Source organism: Myotis davidii, unplaced genomic scaffold, assembly GCF_000327345.1.
Source record: "Myotis davidii unplaced genomic scaffold, ASM32734v1 scaffold94, whole genome shotgun sequence".
In the NCBI taxonomy this organism is placed as follows: domain Eukaryota; kingdom Metazoa; phylum Chordata; class Mammalia; order Chiroptera; family Vespertilionidae; genus Myotis; species Myotis davidii.
In genome coordinates, this window is record NW_006285313.1 from 1,371,343 (window position 1) to 1,375,820 (window position 4,478).

The 4,478-nt window shown below is 54.9% G+C and overlaps 1 long non-coding RNA gene across 1 annotated transcript in view; it reads left to right on the forward strand.

The window, feature by feature from the left end:
• LOC107181886 overlaps positions 1 to 4,478 on the forward strand; it is a 25,639-nt gene that overhangs the window by 1,249 nt on the left and 19,912 nt on the right. Inside the window, exons 3-4 of the long non-coding RNA XR_001512596.1 lie at positions 529 to 596; positions 2,908 to 3,065. This is a non-coding gene — a long non-coding RNA (uncharacterized LOC107181886). The remainder of the gene's footprint in view (positions 1 to 528; positions 597 to 2,907; positions 3,066 to 4,478) is intronic.

The following is a 4,478-nucleotide window of genomic DNA, read 5'->3' on the forward strand; positions in this document are numbered from 1 at the left end:
CCTCTGAGCTTCAATGCCCTCATCAGTAAAATGGGGGTGATAATAGCTGGGCTCACTTGGGGAGCTGTCTGACTAGGATTGAATGCGATGAAGCAAGGGAAACACTCAGCCCATTGCCTAACACACAGCAAACACTTACTACATGGTAGCGCTGTTGCTACCATGGTTGTGACTATTATTATTTCCACAGGAGAATGGGGAAGGCAAACAGTTTAAGCCTGCAGGAGAGGGATTCCGCTGCTTCTCTTTCATAATCTCCCTGCCCCTTCGAAGCCTCCAAATGGCAGTTACTTTGGCCTCCAAGTTTCTCGGCAGCATCTCCCCAGCCCAGACAGGCAAAGGCCAACTGCGGCTCCAGGAGCAGCGGGGAGGGCGGGGAGCAGGGGCTGGGGGTGGGGAAGGGAGGGGGAGGGAGAGATGCTCTGCCACCCAAGGAAGCATGCTCCCTGGGCCCCTCCCAGATCCCGCCGTGTGGCCCCAGCACTGGCCCAGCCTGCTTTCTCCCCAGTCACATGGTTCTCATTTCAGAATGTAACCGGCAGCTGTTGGCAACTGGTTCCAGCTATTAATATTCTGAGAAGTGGCGGAGCTGTGAGGTCAGTGCTGGCACCGCAGCTGCTGCTTCCCTCTCCACACTTGGGGGGAGGGGGGGGGGCAGGAAGGCTGAGAGAACCTAGGGGCCAGGAGCCCTGGGGACCTAGCGCAGGGCACTAGCTACCCAGAGGGGTTGTCAGGCCTTTCAGAGACCCCCAGCCCAGCCAAGGGAGGAGCAACTTCCCCGGCAGCAGCAAACCTTTCCTGGAGGTTTCTGGGATCCCGTGAGTCTACAAGTGCATAGTCATGGGACGTTGGAGATGACAAAGCCCTTAACCCAACCATCCCATTTTAGAGGTGAAGAAACTGAGGCCCAGAGGGGTGTGTGACTAACTTGAGACTCCCCCTTGAGTCAGGGCGGGGCTGGGGCAGGAAGCCTGGCTGCAAACTGCGAGCCTGGGGGTGTTCCCTGACCCCGAATCACAGAGCCCAGCCGCACGCTGACCCAGAGAGGCCTGGATCCTGTGATCTGGGCGCAACCTGCGACCACAGTCCAAGGACCACACACCTTTGAGAGAAGACTAGTTCCAAACAGATGGTGGGCAAAAGGATGGCAAAGAACATGGTATTTGGACATGGGAGCATGCTCACCCTACTGTGTGGAATGAAGAAGAAACGGATCCCCCACGCGGAATGTATCCCACGGCCCCATTTGGATAAAGAGCACACATACGTGCATACACAGGAAAAAGACTGGAAGGAAAAGTCAAAGTTACTTGTAGGAGACGGGTTTCCATTCTTTTGTCTCATCCATATTTTCTAAACTTTGCGCTTTGAGACTCTTTATTTTTGTAACAACCACGTTAAAAGGATACAGAATAAATTGACAAGTGCCAGGATGCCACTCACCCTCCCTCTGCCAGGCTCGGCTTGCCGAAGCTCCCAGACCAGACTGCACCCCTGGCACAAGGCGGGGGCGTTTTCCTTTCCGGTGAAGCCGAAACAAGCTCAGACCTGAGGCCAGGCAGCCAGGGCTGTATCTCCCGTGGGCACCGGGAGGAAGGGCCAGACCCGTCCTCACCGCTGCCTCCGCTGTGTCTGGAGGTCTGAGGCAGAGGCCAGCCTGAGGTCTGTGTGGAGAGGGGCGAAGAGCGACATCAAGGCCAGATGGCTCTGCTGGGAACTGTCCCAGTCCCAGCCCTCACCCTCCAGGAAACCTCATGCCCAGTTTTATCTTCCAGACATGCACACTGTGTTGCCACTTGCCCACTTTGATGCCAACGTCCTTGAGACTGAGCCACCTTCCTGGGTGGCTGCCTGCCATGGGGATTTCCCAAACTTCTTGCGAGTACAGCCCTGGGAGTGAGGGTCTTGTCACCCTCGCCACGGAGCTCAGCCAGGGTTGTTTGGACAGAACCACTGGCCCAGGCCGCATGCCAGGCCAGGACTGTGGTCCCTGCCCAGTGCCCTGGCTGAAATGCCACCACACACTCAAGGGGCCTCTGCAGTAGGACAGCTTCCCCTGTCCCATTAGGGGAACCTTACATCTTCACACGTGGTGACAAATGCAGAGGGCTCTGAGCACCAGGTCCGAGGGCGTGCGGAGCAGATGGACAGAGCAAGGAACTGAATCCCGGCTCCACTCTCCCCGAGCCTGTCTCCCACCCCTGAGCCGCTGCTTCCTCATGAGGGTCAGAGGTGTTAGCAGGATTCATAGATGCTAACCCAGCCGTGGGGAAACTACGGCCCGCAGGCCAGATCCAGCCCGTTTGAAATGAATAAAACTAAAAAAAAAAAAAAAAAAAGACTGTACCCTTTTATGTAATGATGTTTACTTTGAATTTATATTAGTTCACACAAACACTCCATCCATGCTTTTGTTCCGGCCCTCCTGTCCAGTTTAAGAACCCATTGTGGCCCTCGAGTCAAAAAGTTTGCCCACCCCTGTGCTAACTCCTCCATCCGGGGTCAGCAAGCAGCTGCCCTGAGGTACCTGGTGTGCTGTTCGGTTTTATATGGCCCTCAAGCCAAGAACGGCTTTTACATTTCAAAATGGCTAAAAAAAGTAAAAAGAAGAGGAACGTCTCACAAAACATGAAAATGAAGTGAAATGCCAACTTCAGTGTCCATATGTACAGCTTTGTTGGAGCACAGCCATGCCCTTTGAGTCCTGTATTCCCTGTGCCTGTCTGTGTGCAGCAGTGACAGGCTGTGACAGGGCCCAGATGGCCTAAAGAGACTGACATATTTACTGCCCGGCCCTTCACAGAGCAAAGTCTGCTGAGCCCTGACCCGAAAGGCCTGGTGCGTGTCTGGAGGTGAACAAGTGTTGCTCTCCCTTCTCATCATCCTCTCTTCAATCCTCTCCACCAGGAGTCTTTTTGTCCTGTCCACATGACAAGGAGCAGTGCTGTTTGGGGAGGCTGGTGAATGAGGGGGGTCCTCCTCACTGAAGATCATTCGGCTCAAAGTTGGAAGGTCAATGGTGAGGTTGGATCTTCATTCCGCCAACAACCGGTTCCGTGACCTGGGTAAGGTCATTCACCTCTCTGAGCCTCAGTTTCCCTCCCCTATAAAATGGGAGAATGGTAACAGCTAATGTTTATCACTTGTTGAGGGCTATACATTGTCCCAATCCCACCATCACTTATCTATATATATAAAAGCCCAGTGACCATATGGCAGAATGACCAAACGACCAGAATGACCAGTCACTATGAGCACACGGACCACCAGGGGGCAGACACTCAATGCAGGAGCTGCCCCCTAGTGGTCAGTACACTTCCACAGCGGGAGCGCCACTCAGCCAGAAGCTGGGCTCACAGCTGACGAGCACAGCCACAGTGACAGGACCCTCTCTCTTCTCTGCAGCAGCACTAAGGAGTAGCGAGCTGAGCAGTAAGGAGCAGCGAGCAGGCAAGCAGTAAGGAGTGAGAGGTCCCGGACTGCGAGAGGGTGCAGGAAGGGCTGAGGAAATCTCCCCCGCTCCCAGTGCACGAATGTCATGCACCGGGCCTCTAGTTTTAAAATATTGTATTCATGAGAGAGCCTAAGAAAGTTAATGCCTAAGAGTAAAACATAACAGTCCTGTGAGGCAGGTACTGTCATCATCACCCCACCTACAGGCAAAGACACCTGAGGCGGTGGGAGGGTGAATGAGTCCCCGGGGTTTCTCAGTTGGTCAGAAGTGTTTCCAAACAGCCTGGTCCCTCGGGAGCTTAGACACTGCCTGCTTCCTAGGCGCTGGGAAATTCCGCCCAGATAAGGAACCCAGATGCTTTTAGCCAGCGGCCAAGTGCTATGGCTACGTAAATAAACCCTATCTAGAAAGAAGAGGAAGGGATCCTGTTTCCAAATCTCTCACTAGGGGTGGCTTTCCAGAGGGTGTGGAAGCATCTGAAAGGAGAGGAGACGTTTGTGGGTGACAGCCAGCCCTACCTCGCTCCAGATAGACAACCCGCCCTGGTCCAAACGCCAGCGCAGTGTCACAAGGACCTGTACTCAGCCAACCCTGGACTGATAAAGAGACGTCCCTTTGTCCTCAGGTGGTGGGGAAGCTGGTGGCTGCTCCCCCAGCGTGGCTCTGGGTCTTGGCCCGCTCTCTGCTCTTTGCCTTTGAACAGCCCAGGTTCCTCAGCCAGGAGTGCAGACCCTGTGTCCTCCCGGGCTGCTGAAGACACACCTTTCCACCCTGCGTCCCTCCCTTCCGTCCTCAGCACTTCCCCCCTCTCACCCGCGTTGGCACTAGGACAAGGGTTGGATGCTAAGGGTTGGGGCAGGCGGCATCTTGCCCCATTGTCTACTTTCCCCACGAGGATGCCAGGATCAGGGTGGCTGGGAGGGAGGGGAGCTGGCACCAAACATGCGGCCTGCATCATAGGGTTAATGGCTTGTGTCCTACAGTTGAAATTCCTCCTCCACTTCCTGGCTGTGGGAACTTGAGA